Here is a 14,025-nt window from a genome sequence, read left to right on the forward strand (position 1 = left end):
TTTTACACTGTTTGCCATTCCCAATGGGGTCGAAAATTGCGAGGCTCATGAATATTAATAAGCCTTTCACAATTTGCGAGCCCACTGGGAATGACAGGCCCTCCAAGGGATGGTGGCCTGCTGGGCTCAGTAGACCACCATAACTGGGACTGCTTTTTTGATAAAGGAGTTAAAAAAAAATGCAGCCTGTTTTCCTTAATCTCTTGCATGGTCATGACGAGCTCAGCTCGTCATGAGGCACGGTTGCACTGTGCTGATGACGAGCTGAGCTCGTCATGACCTCCACGGAACGCCCACGCGGGGATAATTCCCCTGCTGTGCTGGGCGTTCCATTCTAACGGGAGGAGTCATGACGAGCTGAGTTCATCATCAGCACAGCACCAGCGTCCTGCGTGACGAGCTGAGCTCGTCACAAGCACCGCGGCGGGCGCGCGGCCCCCCGCATCGCGGAGGAATTAGCCCCGCGGCGAAGGGGTTAAAGGAAAACAGGATGTATTTAAAAAAGAAAAATTAAACTTTTCAGTTTAATTTTTTTAAGGGCATGCAGTGGTCCCTGGGTTGATATCTAAGCTTCGATGGGGACATAAACCACACTTTTAACCCCTTCACTGCGGCGGCTATTCCGCCGCAGTGCTAAGGGGGCGGGGCGGCCGCGCGGCGGGCGCATGCTGGTGACGGAACCGCTCCGTCACCAGCCGCGGTTGCGCTGTGCTCATGACGGAGCGGTTCCGTCACGGCCCCGCCCGCTCAATGGAACGCTCAGTGCAGGCGCGGAATCTGCGCCGCGCAGGCGTGCCGAGCGGGCCGTGACGGAACCTCTCCGTCATCAGCACAGCGCGACCGCAGCTGATGACGGAGTGGTTCCGTCACCAGCAGGGGAGGGGTTAAAGAAACCATCTTTAATGTAGCCTCTATGTCTCTTCCGTTAGGGTTATTCAAAAGGCAGACACCAAGCGATCTTGCTTTATATTGAGGACACAAGCAAAGAAAACACTCATGGTGCAGCTCTGACATCTTTTAGGGGCAAGTGGAAGAGGGTTTAAACACTTCGTAATAATAAAATAAGTGGCAAACTGTTAGACCTGGCACCTTGGCGTGAGTCTCCCTTCCACTTTTTGCTGATGTGCCTCAGATGTTTTGCTGGTGTTCGCTGCTCAGGGCACTGCGCCACGGCCAATCCGTGCGCAGTGCAAGTGCTCCCAATGTAAAGTGTACCTGTAATTGATTTCCATGATTGGCTCATTGGATTTACTGTCAGTTCCCAGTAAAGTGCACCAGGAGTGCCAGGGCTTGTAAATACCAATACTGCTAGTGGGCCTGCAGCGCTGGTTGCGCCACCCACCGAAGCAGCCTGTTAAAATATGTCTAAGGTCTGCCATTGCAGAACTTGCGTGCAGTCTGGTACTGTCATGCTAACTGCGCAAGTACACCTACTTGCCAGTCCCTAAACCTTCCCTTAACTTCATATTAGTCACCCCTATGGTAGGCCCAAGGGCAGGGTGCATTGTAAGCATCAGGTAGGACAAGCCCTGATGTGTGTGGCATGTCCTAATTGTGAATTACAGCCATTTTCGTTTTTCACTATTGTAAGGCTACCTGTTCTCATAGGCCAGAATGGGCTGCTGGAATTATTACACTCTATAATCCCAGCAGGCTCAGGGAACATGGTAGAAAGTCAAGTTTAATATGCCTGAACTCAGAATAATAAAACACTTCTTTTAGTAACGTTTATTTTAATACCCTGTGTTTGCAAATGCTACTTTTAGAAAGTTAGCATTTGCTTGCCTGACTATTTCAGCCCGCCTCTGCCAGGATGTGTATCTGCTGTCTGGGTTGTGTGAGTGACAGGGCTGGGGATGACAGGTGGTGAATAGAGGGATTACACCAGAGTGGGTGGTGGAAGTGCCCCTTGACTCTGAATAGGGCCGTGCTCTGCCACCACAATGCTGGCTCCGCCCCCTGGGGAGCGACATGACTCTGCCCGACACCTGGTCCAGGAAGAGGGAAGACTGTCAACAGAGTGCTCCTGACTGTACTTGTCATCACAATGCTGGCTCCATCTCCTGCGGAGCGTCTACTGTCCCTGCCTCACACTCTGAAAGAAGAAACCAGAGCATGGAAAACAAAGTGCTCCGAGACTGACTGGATTAGGCAAAGGCCCCCCTGGCCTGCAAGAACAAAAGAAATGTCCTATAAAAGTAGGAGCCCTGCTCCTAAGAAATCAGATCCTGTTTACGCCAAGAAGAAACTCTGCCTGAAGAGAAGGACCTGGGAAAGCTGCATGGAGGACTACTGTCTCTAGCCTGAGAGACTGGCCTGTGGTGGGTGCCTTGCTGCAAGAAGGAGAGAGGAAAAAGACTGAGAGACTTTAATTCAACTTGTGCCTTTTTGTGAACAATCTCCAAGGGCTTGCTGGTGAACTTGCGCCCTGATCTGCGCCCCAGGAACATTGGGAGCTACCCCCTGAAGGAGAGGCTGCTGCTGGTGTTTGCCTACCCCTGCAGCGCTGCCCACGGAAAGCTGAGTGTGCTGTGCCCCGCCATCGTGCACTCTAAAGAGCCTGTGTAACCCCCTGTCCTGCCAAGCAAAGTGACTTCTGGCCGCCGAGCCGCAGCTCGCAAAGTAAAGGTCAGCCCCGCCTGACCCGAGCACTGTGACTGCTGTGACATCGAGCCGTAGCTCGCAACGCAAAGCAAAGGACTCGTCTGGTCCAAGCATCGTGATCCTGTGGCCCCCGAGCTGTAGCTCACACCGTAAAGACCGACTTCGCCTGGGCTCGCCCCTCCGTGTAAAGCCCTGCTGGAAGCGCCTCGCCGCTGGCATCGCCCCAAGCCACTGTAACCCCCCCCTTCAGGACTGGGACGAACGCCGAGGTCAAGAGCCTGCCCCACAACGCATCGCTGCCCTCCGAGAGCGGAGACTGCTGAGCCATCGAGCCGTAGCTCGCAACGAAGGAGGAAGGCACCACGACGTGGGACGTCAAATCTACGCCTGCATTGTCCGCACCGAACCCCCAAGAACAAAGGTACTGTAAACGGCATCGCCGTACGAGTTGCACTCCCACACTACGACTCGCACCGCCTGTATGTACTAAGGCCCCTTGAACGCCTCGAACTGTGCGCTGTGCCCCGCCTCTCATTTTTATTTTAATATTTTATTTAAAACATTTGTAAAGCCCAACTGTCACCTTGCAGGTATCCTGGCGCTGAGAACAACTCTCTAAGAAGGATGCAGTGGGAGACAAACAGTTGAGTAATTGGCGTTTAACATTTTGGATACAGCCAGGTTTTGATCCGTTTCCTAAAAGGGAGAAGTTCTGTTATTTGACAAACATCCAGAGGCAGGCTGTTCCAGAGTTTTGATGCAGTAACCCTGAAAGATCTTCCTCCTGTCCTAATTTTTTTAAATCTTGGAACTTTAACCAGACAGGCTGTTGTGGATCTAAGGGCTCTGGTTGGAATGTACCAGAGGAGCGGGCCCAACTCCGTGCAGAGCCTTAAAAACAAGGCAGAGAGATTTAAAAGCAACTCGCTGTTTCATAGGGAGCCAGTGAAGCTCAGCCATTGCCGCAGTGGCCGAGGATCTCCTAGGCCATCCCAGGGCCAGTTTGGCAGCAACTGATTGAACTCTTTGGAGTCTGTCCAACAGCACAGACGGAGTCTCAAGCAACAGCGCATTACAATAGTCAAGGCGACTGAGAATGGTGCATCTGGCAATTAAGGCCCGCGCCTGTAAGGGAAGGAGTGGGAAGATCTTGCGGAGTGAGCGAATCAAGGCAGTGCAGGTAAGCACTGTTTTCGCAACCTGGGCTTCCATGGTGAGCTTGTTGTCTATCATAACACCCAGATTGCGAACGGTAGTGACCGGCTGTGGTTTTTCCAGAGTTTCAGGAGGCCAAAACTCGGCTGGGAACGGACGGGGGATCCGACTTCCGGCACAGAACAAAACCTCGGTTTTGGCGGCGTTGAACTGTAAGGAGTTCTTGTGAAGCCAGCACGCCGTGTTTCGCAAGCAGTCATGAAACGACTCCAAAGGAATTGATTCCTCACCCTCCCAGGAGAGAATGAGCTGAGTGTCATCCACATAGTTAATTGCTCTTAGCCTGTGGGATTTAATTAACGTAATCAAAGGTTTTAAATAAACGTTAAATAAAATCGGGCTAATGGACGAGCCTTGAGGCACCCCGTGGGTCACCGGGGAGAAGGCCGATTGATACGGGGGGAGGGACACAGCCTGCTGCCTGTCCCGCAGGAAGGAGTGAAACCAAAGCAGGGCAGTGCCACCCACCCCAGCCTCCTTTAGTCTCTCCAGCAGAATCATATGGTTGACCGTATCGAATGCGGCAGACAGGTCCAACAGGATCAAGGCAGCTTCCTGACCCCTGTCTGCACGCATACGAAGGTCCTCCATGGCAGTGAGTAGAGCTGTTTCAGTGCCATGGGCTGGACGTAAGCCAAATTGTATTTCGTCCAGGAAATGATTCTGCTCCAGGTGTTTGGAGAGGCACGAGCTCACCCAGCGCTCGGCAATTTTCGCCGGGAAAGGTAACAGGGAGATTGGTCGATAGTTTTGTAGACACTCAGGATTCAGGGAAGGTTTCTTCAACAGTGGCCTAATGAGAGCCTGCTTCCAAAGGGCAGGAACTAGGCCACTGCCCAAGGATTGATTGCAAATCCTACAAAGAATGGGGAAGAGTTCCTCTCCGGATACCTTCCAGTATTTAGGGGGGATGGGGTCGAGAGGAGACCCCGAGGAAATCCCATGGGCTAGTCTGTTAAACTCAGCCTCAATAATGGGGGGAAATTCCCACAGGAGATCCATGGGCTGGCACCCTTGGCTCGCAGCTCCAAGGTCAATGATGGCAGTGTCAAGGCCGATGGAGTCGACCAGAGTGGGGGGATGCTGAGGTTTCAAACGATGGTCTCAATTTTGTCATTGAAGAACAGCGCCAGATTGTCGCACAGGAGTTGTGTGGGAGGGATAGCTTTTTTTGCACAATCAGGGTGGATAAGGCTGTTCAAGATCTGGAAGACACTCTTGGAGCTGTTGGCGGCTGTACAGATTGTGGAACAATAGTAAGCAGCTTTGGATTTCATAATCGCATTTTTATATTCCAAAAGTTGAATTTTCCAGATTTGCTTGTTGGTATCAAGGTAGCCCAGTCTCCATTTTCTTTCAGCCTGCTTACAAGCCGATTTAAGAAGCTTTAGAGAGTTGCCAAACCAAGGGGCTGATGCTCTACCCTTGTGCTTACATGTTTTTAATGGAGCTAGGGAGTCAATGGTTGTCGATATCTTAAGACAAAAAGCTTCATAGTTATCCTCGACCGGAAGGTGTGGAGAGAAGCTATCCTCCACTTGGAACATAGCACCAGTGGTTCTGCGCCTTTCCGGAGCTTTCCAATCTCTATAAGTGACTTCGGAGGGGATACATTGAGCAACGCTTGTGTCCTAACACCGAGGTACGAGTCGCACAAGCGTCGTACGACTCGTACCCCTTGTTTACATCGGCCGCGTCGTACGCGTCTAACGCGAGGCGCGTGAGGTTTAGCGAGGACTTTCCTTTGGTTATCGTACGAAGCATACAGGAGTGCTACGAAGTGCTCAGGCCTTAACGAACAGTGCAACAACGCTTTAGACATTGCCTAAAGTACTGTAAATCCGTTTTTGAGAGTCTTTTAAACCATTCTAAGGATTGAACATTACCTTTAAGAACTGTGGCACCATTTTAAAAGTAACTGGAACCCTTCTGAGTCATTTAAGTTTGTATCTAAAGCCTGCTTGAACGTTCTAATATAAAGAGTATATTTTTACAGAACAACAGTCTTGTGTCTCTGTGTGGTGGGTTGATAAGTTACTGTGTGTGTCATGACAAATACTTAACCATATGTACTTTGGGGATTAGCCTTGTCTGCTCGCGCCACGCCGCCTAGAGGGTGAGCAGGGGTTATTTCTAGGAGTAGTCCTTTGCCCTGACTAGAGGAGAGGGTCCCTGTTTGACACAAGCGTATACCTGCACAAACCAGAGACCCCCAATTCTAACACAAACCATGGGAAAAATTGGGTACAAAATTCACCAACTACTCCGAATCTTGTGCCTGTGGAGATTCTGGATAAAAGGAACTGACGTCAACAAAAGTTGAGCGCCTCTCATGGTTTATGCAGGTCGCCGCCTTTGTTGGCTTGCGTTTTAAAAATTCACCATTGTTGTTGATTTAGCTTCATTTCACAAACAAATCAAAATAAACAACAATGGTGCATTTTTAAAATGAAAGCTAAACAAAAATCTCACTTTCAATAAAAAACAAATGGAAACGTATGCTCAGCTGCAATATTTCTCTTTATAATTGTATTAAGGGTGCAGTACTTTATGTGGTGAATAGGGGTCCCTTTACAACTCCACAGGGACACCTAGTAATAGCCAGTGATACTTCACCCTTTCCTTGCTTCGTGGAATTTCTTCTTTTACTTATGCTACTGCTGGGATATTTTTTGACAAAAACAAAAGTTCACATATTTTGTACTTCACACGGATTTCTGTAACAATTTTCTTTGAGAAGAATTTCCCCATAAAGACTATGGGGCATATTAGCAAGAAGAGGCGATAATTATCGTTAACCCATGTTAGTGGCATTTTCTTTTTTTGCCGTCTATCGCTGGATTTCATCACCGAGATTGCGTGTTATTAGCAACGCTTATCTTCAAGGCGATGAAAAATCCAGTGATAGCGGCGAAAACCAGAAATAGCGTGAGAATAACAGCGCTAAATTAACTGCGCTAATGAAAAGCTTGCTAATAGGCAAGTGTGTACTTAACCTAACAATCCACCTCCCATTGATAAGATGGTTAAGTCAAGTTTTTATCAGGTGCTAAAATCCAGCGATAATCTCAGTTAGCAAGACTTTTTTTATCGCTTCGCGGCCATTGATAATAGGGGGAAGTTGTGTTTGCGACTGTTTCCCTTTACTTTTAGTGAGGAACGCCTACTTTGCATGTCATTAGCGATAATTATCGCTGACATGCAAAGTGGCAAAAAACAGGAGCTATTGCCAGTAAACTGTCACTAACAGCCGTTAGCGACAGCTTGCTAATAGGGCGTTAAAAATATTGCCGCTTTAGCGGCAAAAAGTGCTGCTAAAGCGGCGATACAGCCCTTGATAATATGCCCCTATGTTTGAGTGTGAACATTCAAGCTAAATGTCGGTTTCCAATCTGTTGTTTTTTCTCCAGCAAAACCTAACATGATCTCCCTTTCTACTTTGCCCTCTTTGACCGTAGGGTGAAAGGACAGTGCTGTTGTTACCAAAGGGAAACTCTGGGACAGTAGCTGCTACCCAAGGACACATGGAGTGAATGCCCTGGCGTGTTACCTCATCATCTGTCTCTGCATTTCCCTCTTGTGCTGACACATCTATGAAGGGATTTCTCCTCTTATTAGGCATTTTCAACCTCCAATGGTGCCTTTTGTCTAGGCCTGGCTCTGTTTCTCTCAGTGGAGTTCAGAGTCCTTCGACTGTTGTGATTCATTGTTTATCTGTTATGCTGAACTTCTTCCCCTTTACTATTCCCACCAACTCTCTGCCCATCCCTCCTACTCTCCCTTGATCAGCATCATTAATAATGAACAAAGATGCCAGACTGCAGTTGGACCATATAAGCCAAATATTAACTTCAGGAAGGCATAGCTTCGCCAAATTTGTATACACATACATAGTCTTGCAGAGTTCACTAATATTGGCCTGCCCACAACTAGCAGAGTTCACTAATATTGGCCTACCCACGACTAGCAGAGTACCCTCCCAGGAGATTATGGAGTTCCCTATTTTTGGTCTACCAGTAGATTGTGGGGATTTTCTATTTATTTTATTTATTTTGAAAGTTTTATATAGCGCGAACAAGATCTTTGCAGATATCAGAGCGCTTTACAAAGCAGGGAATACCAACAAGAGAGTGAATAGCAGGTCATTAGGTATAGCGAAATTATAGGTAGTAAGTGAGATGGGTAGGTACGTGAGGGATCATAGTAGCACAGGTAAATCAATAATGCAGGTAGATAGTCAGGTAATTGCATCAATAATACAGGTAAAACACATAGTCGTAGGGATCGAGCAGAATAATACAGGAAAAACACATAGTCTTAAGGATCGAGCAGAATAATACAGATCGGTGCAGTCATTACAGATCCACGTTAATAGGTCAGGTGTATTTGGCCATGAGAATAGCTTTTACTTCTTTCTTAAAAAGTGTGACGGAGGAGATGAGCCTGGTTTCAGGAGGGAGTGAGTTCCAGATCCTGGGTGCCATTCCTGAGAAAGAGCGTTTATACGTTTTTTCCTTCCGGAATCTTCGAGGTTTTAGCAGAAGATTGTTTGTGCCTCTAGTGTTTCCAGAGCCGCCAGAGATTGACAACTTCTGAGTGAGGTATCCGGGAGAGCTCAGGTGTACAGCCTTGTGTGTCATGCAGGCGATTTTCAGATGTATTCTGGCTTCAAAAGGCAGCCAGTTCAAGGATTTCAAGTCAGGGGAGATATGCGAGTGTTTTTTTGATCCAGTGATGAGTCTCGCTGCAGCGTTTAGAGAAGCTCTTAGGGGTGCAGTGGTGGTTAACGGGAGACCGCAGAGGGCGATGCTGCCGTATTCAATTCGCGGGATTACTAGTGCTTGTACTGCAGTTTGGAAGTCTTTGGCTGGTAGGAAGGGTTTAAGTTTCCTCAGGGTATTGATTTGGAAGTTCGCTCCCTTGGTAGCCTTGCTGATATGATGCTGCATGTTGAGATTGGAGTCGAGAGTTATGCCTAGAGATTTTGCTGAGTCCACGATGGTGGGTAGGACATTGAGTGCAGTTAGCTGTTTAAGCCAGGTTGGAGTGGTAGAGATCTTCGCGGGAGGTGAGATCAGAAGGAACTCTGTTTTCAGAGCATTGAGTTTGAGATGATTATCGGCAAGCCAGGATTGGGTGCTTCTGATCGTTGAGTTCAGGAGTAAAATGTCATTGGGGGATTGTAGTTTGAGATATAGTTGGGTGTCATCTGCGTACATGTGAAAAAGTACATTGGATGCTTGTAGCAAGGTGGTGAGAGGTTCCATAACTAGGTTGAACAAAGTTGGTGATAGGGAGGATCCTTGGGGGACGCCTAACGAAACAGGTATTGGCGAGGACATCAGGTTGTTACTCTTGAATTTCTGCGACCTGTTGTGCAAAAAGGAGGTGAACCACTTGAGAACAGTCCCAGATAGACCCATTCTTGTGTTCAAAAGTTCGAGTAAATTCTCATGTTTAACAGTGTCGAATGCTGAAGAGAGATCAAGAAGGATGAGGAGGCAGGTATCATTTTGATCTAGGATTTGAAGGGCGTCGTCAATTATGTGAGTCATAGCAGTTTCAGTACTGTGTCCTGCTCGGAAGCCTGATTGATGAGGGTTGAGGAGATCAAACTGATCAATGTGTTTAGTCAGTTGTAGTTGTGCGCATTTTTCCAATAGTTTGGCGAGAGTGGGAATATTGGTAATGGGACGGTAGTTGTTTAGGTCGGATGGGTCGGCAGTAGGTTTCTTTAGTAAAGGTGTGACTTGTCCAACTTTGAGGGAGTCAGGGATGGTTCCTTGTTGGAGCGAGCTGTTGATAATTTTAGTCCAGAGTGGAAGGAGCAATGGGGTGAAATCTTTGACAGCGTTGGCCGGGAGGGGATCCGTGAGGTGATTGGAAGGTTTCAAGGTGCTGAGCAGTTGTGTAAGTTTAGCAAGTTTGGTGTGTGTCAGGTTAGCAACACTAACAATTCTTTACAAAACTGACCCGACCTTCCTCTATACCTCGGATTTTTTTTGTATAATGGGTTAATGGATGATTAACTCTTCTACAGCTACATTTGGTGTGGAGGTTCATGGCTAGGTGGATGGCCCAGGATTCAGAAACTGGGTTACCATTGTTGTCTTTTATTGGTTGCCTCAACTTTTTATAGATTTGTATCATTTCAAAACAATTCAATACAATCATTATCAAGATACATGGGCAAGCAGGTATTAACGCAATGAGAGTACAATATGGTCACAACTAAGCACAGGTGACGTAGAAATTACCCATATACAATATATTAGCAGCAACCAATTAGGTTTGAGGATACTGTAATAAAGAAACTCTCTTGCCGCACCCTTGCTGCTACTAAGCGAACTCCCTTCCCTCCCTCTTATCCCACCCCCCACCACCTCCCCCTCCCTGGCGTAACACAAATAAGCGATAATCATGCCTACGGTTAGATACATCTCAAGTGGGTTCAATAATGGTACATTACCTCAAATAACAATACATTCCCTCAGCATTCAGAGGCAGCTATGATCAGAGATGCCAGGGACATCTACACCCACACACGACCCACAGCCATCAGGGCTGAGCAGCCGGGTCAACAGGGGCAAGGTCATCATCCGAATCAGTGTCTGGGGTTTTTAACAATACTACTAGGTTTTCAAAAGCCCTTGCCATCTCTAGCGCGTTTTCACTATTGGTACGCTTCGCTAATTGTAATCGAACAGTTCCCTTACTTGGTGTTTCCAGTGATGAGCTCACGTAAAATCTATTTCTGACATTACAAATTCTCCTAATGTACAGTAGATGGGTATAATGCACAACTCAGTTTGCTGCAAACATTTTCACTTGGACCCTGGAGTAAGCAAAGTAGTTCAATTATCCTCAAGGTGTACTGGGGGACCTACAAGTGGCACTTTTTCCCAGTGCTTCATGTGTAAACCGAGAGTTGCATCCTGGCAGTGTTTTGAAGCCCCTATTCACGGAATATCATGGGTGACCACCTCTGAGACCTACGCGTGGGTAAGGCAAAATTCATATGTGCTTGGGATTTGAACTATTGATTAACTTGTGCATTTGAGTGTCGATTTTCTGCAACAGCTGGGCATTATCTGAGTTTAGGTTACTTCCATAAAGTCAAGTAAAAACAAACATACTGCTCCACTGCAGAATCCACACATTTTTTAAATGTCCTTAACGATCAGGGGCTCTTATCAGCGGTCCTGAAGGGAGCAGTACTCTACCTTTTCTTATGTAGCAATTGTTTGCTGGTCCCAGAAGAGACTTCATTGACAATCCTTTGAGTCCCCTCTTTGTGCTCAAACGTTCCATTAGCTCTTCCAGCCAAGATACCAATATACTTTGGCCATTCTAAGTATATTTTATTAAAGTTCTAATCAGACAACTGATTCTACCTCAACAGAACTCGCATCCCCTACACAAGAGATTAATCATTTCTTAAATATTGTTTGTAGAATTCTGCTAATAAAAAAAATCATCTTCTACCAGATTGTTCTTGCCAGCCCTTTTCCAATTCGTATCTGGCATACCTGTATGCCAGTGTCTCTGCATGTACACAGTGCCACTGGGTAAAATTGTACAGCAGTTTCCCAAGTCCTCACTTCTTTCAAATCCTACATATCACGGCTCACTTTCTGGTAGGGGACATCAAGTGTGGCCAGAACTCTTATTCCAACTAATTTCATTGGTTGCTCTTTCTTTTTTACTAGACACTGGCCATTGTGTCGATAGCTTGAGGAGTTCTCTAATATTGCCATAGCCATAGTCGTAGAGTTCCGTATTATTGACCTACCCGTGGTTGTGGAGTTCCCTAATATTGCCCTATCCATAGTCGTAGAGTTCCGTATTATTGACCTACCCGTGGTTGTGGAGTCCCCTATTATTGCCCTATCCATAGTCGTAGAGTTCTGTTTTATTGACCTACCCATTGTTGTGGAGTTCCCTACCCATAGTCATGGAGTTTTGTATTATTATCCTACCCGTAGCTGTGGAGTTCCATATTATTGGCCTACCCATAGTTATGGAGTTGCGTATTATTGGCCTACCCGTAGTTGAGAAGTTACCTATTATTGCTCTAGCCATAGTCGTGGAGTTCCCTATTACAGGCCTAACAGTAGCTGTGGAAGTCCGTATTATTTGCCTACTCGTAGTTGTAGAGATCTTTATTACTGGTCTACTCATAACTGGAGTTCTGTATTATTGGTCTGGTAATAGTTTCCAGGCTTCCATATTTTAAGCCTGCCTGTAGCTTGCAGAGTCCACTATTATTTCTCTACCCATAGTTGTGGACCTCCATTTTATTGGCGTACCCGTAGTTGTGAAGTTCCGTATCATTGGCCTACCTGTAGCTGTTGAGTTCCCTGTTATTGGCCTACCCGTAGTTGGGGAGTTCCGCATTAGTGGTCTACCTATAGTTGTGGAGTTCTGTTGTTTTGCCTATCCATAGTTGTGGACCTCCATATTATTGGCATACCCGTAGTTGCGGAGTTCCCTTTTTATTGGCCTGCCCGTAGTTGTGGAGTTCCGCATTAGTGGTCTACCTATAGTTGTGGAGTTGTTTTATTTGCCTATCCATAGTTGTGGACCTCCATATTATTGGCATACCCGTAGTTGTGGAGTTCCCTTTTTATTGGCCTGCCCGTAGTTGTGGAGTTCCGTATTATTGGCCTGCCCGTAGTTGTGGAGTTCCGTATTATTGGCCTGCCCGTAGTTGTGGGGTTCCGTATTATTGGCCTGCCCGTAGTTGTGGAGTTCCGTATTATTGGCCTGCCCGTAGTTGTGGAGTTCCGTATTATTGGCCTGCCCGTAGTTGTGGAGTTCCCAATTATTGGTCTGCTCATAACTGGAGTTCTCTATCATTGGTCCACCCATAGCTTCCAGAGTTTCATAGCTCTAGCCTGCCTGTAGCTTGCAGAGTTCCCTATTATTGGCCTACCCAACGCTTGTGGGTTTTCCTGCTTTTTATGCACCTATGAGCATGCATAGTTTTCTCTCTGTAGGTTTAGTTGGCACCAGTACCTTGCCAGCAGTTGGTGTCTGATTGAATTCCATTCGTCAAATTATCATTTCTGGACTATTGTAAAGCGTACAGAACCAAACAATAATATAAAACATATTTTATTATTTTTTACGCAGTTTGTCAGTAGCTGTTAATTGCCCCACACTCCTGGGCTTCTTGTACAACAGGCTGAAAGATGTTCTCTGTGTGCTGAGGTTCCAATAGAAAAATACTGTCTTCAGGGGCATTAGACATTCTGCATTGACAGGTAAAGTCTTACTCCATTTAGCATAGGTCCTAGAGAATTTTTTTAATAATAATAAATATTATTACTATAAGTTTAATTATCATTTTAAATGGAAGCTAAAGTGACCATTAGCTCAGCTACCCTCTAAACCAACGGCTGCCAGGGTGAAACTTCCTGAGGGTGAGGTAATGATGCACCGGTATGGTCACCACCTGGTGGTGGTTCCAAGTTACTGCAAGGAATTCGGGGATACACCATTTTAAGCTGAAAATCTTTGCACCATTCCAGGTGGCAACGCGCTCTCACAGCCATCTTGAAGAAATTGAATGCAATTATATATATGTAGTGGGGGCACAGAAAGAATGTTCGTACTCTAGAAAGCTGTCATTCCTGGCAAATTGAATATTGTTTCCATACCACAAACCACAACATACGTACAGGAAAGAATCAACCCATCCCCTGACGAATGACATCATGACGCCTCTCCGCAGGTGTCCGGGGAGGGGGGAAACAACCACATTAAAATGTTGGTTCCCTGCCAGACAGGCAGATGGAAACTGTTGTGTTGGGAGTGCACAGGAAATGCACAGTAATAGAAAGATTTCAAAATATGGTATTTTTATTAAAATATTGAAGGCACGCATCAGTTCAATGGAAAAAAAGCCAGATTTGTTTAGGTGACGCTGTGACCTCCATTCCTTCTGCACACACCCTGATGGACAGCAGGCTAACCCTCGAGACAATACATATGAAGCTACATCAAATGAATGAAGAGTCCCAGAATCATATATATGGATGTGGTCTCACTCTCAGCGGGAACCCTCTCTGAACACGGTGAATGCATCTGGGCTCATCTATGACCGGGCAGGGAGATAGACTGGGAAAATGTGTCCAAAAGCAATGTTTCCAAATTTAGCACAAATTTTCAGTGAGTTTCGAGAAATATCTCATGTGGTTTTTG

The 14,025-nt window shown here is 46.5% G+C and overlaps 1 protein-coding gene across 1 annotated transcript in view; it reads right to left on the minus strand.

Annotated features, from left to right (window-relative positions):
• COL7A1 (collagen type VII alpha 1 chain) overlaps positions 1 to 14,025 on the minus strand; it is a 313,236-nt gene that overhangs the window by 129,105 nt on the left and 170,106 nt on the right. The gene's annotated exons all lie outside the window — the stretch shown is intronic.

The sequence above is a fragment of the Lissotriton helveticus genome, chromosome 9 (genome assembly GCF_964261635.1).
Source record: "Lissotriton helveticus chromosome 9, aLisHel1.1, whole genome shotgun sequence".
In the NCBI taxonomy this organism is placed as follows: Eukaryota; Metazoa; Chordata; class Amphibia; order Caudata; family Salamandridae; genus Lissotriton; species Lissotriton helveticus.